This window comes from Dipteris shenzhenensis, chromosome 4, assembly GCF_047967505.1.
Source record: "Dipteris shenzhenensis isolate YYH24624 ecotype China chromosome 4, Dip_SZ_1.0, whole genome shotgun sequence".
Taxonomy (NCBI): Eukaryota; Viridiplantae; Streptophyta; class Polypodiopsida; order Gleicheniales; family Dipteridaceae; genus Dipteris; species Dipteris shenzhenensis.
In genome coordinates this window covers 11,481,685-11,483,511 of record NC_141599.1, presented here as the reverse complement: position 1 = coordinate 11,483,511, position 1,827 = coordinate 11,481,685, and positions in this window count along the sequence as shown.

Sequence of the window (1,827 nt, the reverse complement as noted above, 5' to 3'; positions counted from 1 at the left end):
ACTTTTCATGCTCAAGGGTTGTTATTTGGAACCCTATTCTTTCTAGGACATCAATGTTTGCCAGAATGTGCATCCAATTTTGAGAAAACTCTGGCTCGAGGAGGGGGGGATACCAAAACTCATCTGCCTCCTTCACGTTGCATTCTCTCTTTCAAGTTTGGAATGGTTTCAGGTATGCGGTCCTATTGGAATGGTTTCAAGGATGCGGTCCTATCGTTGTGTCGGATTCCATGGCAAATAGGTGGCCTGATAGTGGGCAGGACTTGTATGTGCGTAGGTGCACTCGCACGATTTTCTCCTCGTGATGTAAATAGATGTTATCCGTGCACCAATCATGTATGAGTCTGGACATTTGTAGGAAGGGCCTACCTAGGATGGCTTCATATCTAGGCTACTGGGCGAAGTCCATAACCACAAATCGAATAGGGTACGTGAAGCCAAACACCTTAATGTTAATACCCGTGAGGACTCCTAGGGGTTCAACAGTTCCACAGTCGGCTAGCTTCACTACCAGATGGGTTCGATCAAGGGAAGGCTTTCCCCACATCTCCCAAATCACCCCAATTGGCAAGGATAATACAAGAGCCATTTGGATCTCGTATATGGATAACACAAGAGCCATTTGAAGACAGAGAGAAGGTTGAGAGAATCAGCATATGCTTTGGCATCATATGGGCCCAAGTAAGTGTAACAAAGGAGAGAGGATGATACAAGGAATAGGGTTGGCCCTTGCCCTCCCTTGAAAAGCTGACATGTAAAAAAGGCCAAGTGGTTGACTTTGGTCTTCATTGTTAAATGCAACCTTTGAGAAATCAAGCTTTCTTCTTGCTCATGTGTTGAGATTGAGGTTTGCTTGCTCTCCTTGCTTGCCTTTGGTGTTTGCCATGATCCCCCTTCACCTTCTTCTCCTTCTCCATCCCCTCCCCTTCTTCCCTCCCCCTCCCCTCTCTCTTTCTCACCCCACCAGTAGGCACTCAAGTGACACAAGTGAAGGCTTTACTATGCAATTCTCTCACAAGTAGTATGGGAGTGAGGAGCTCTATCGGCACACTTTCAGCATCCCCACAACACGTGTGTCTCTGCCAGACAACACATTATTAAGTTAGAATTGTTCTAATAGTACCGTTTAGAATAGGACAAGTTGAAAGTTGTCTGGTATTAATTGGTCCAAAATGCAAAGATTTTTCCTTGATGTGACTCTAGATAACATGACATATGCCAAACCAGGCATGAATGCTTCCCTAGTGACCACCATTGCTTTGGTTGAGATCATGCATCCTTGTGCCTTGTGTTCTATGATAGCGTATGCAAGTGTGATTGGGAAATTCATCTTGTGGCACCACTTGCCATTCATTGGTTTTCTTTGATGTCTTGTCTTGCACAACACAATCAGTTGCGATGTCATGCTGATGACAGTGTGGATAGCTATGATAGTTCCATTAGTTTAGGAGCGCTTGATGTTATTGATAGTCGCATTGCACCATTGGCTACTCCAAATTTGTCAGGTCAATGTCCTAGGTGATCATTATTCTAGCTCCATTTTCAATTTCAATGATCTCGTGGAATTTTTCATCATCTAGCCATTCTTTTAGCAAGGGCTCATTAGTTGCATTTGTGGTTAGCAAGACAGGTTGTATTTTAGTAGGAGGAAATAGCTTATGCAATATTTTTAGATTGTATTCTCTAGCATCAAGGCGATGGGAGCATATTATTGTAGTGTTGTTGTCCACAAATTGTTTTGCTTATTCTTCGTTGATCATATGATGCCACTTAGGTCCTATTGTATCTCTTCTATTGTTAATTTTCTATCTTGTACAACATTCAAAA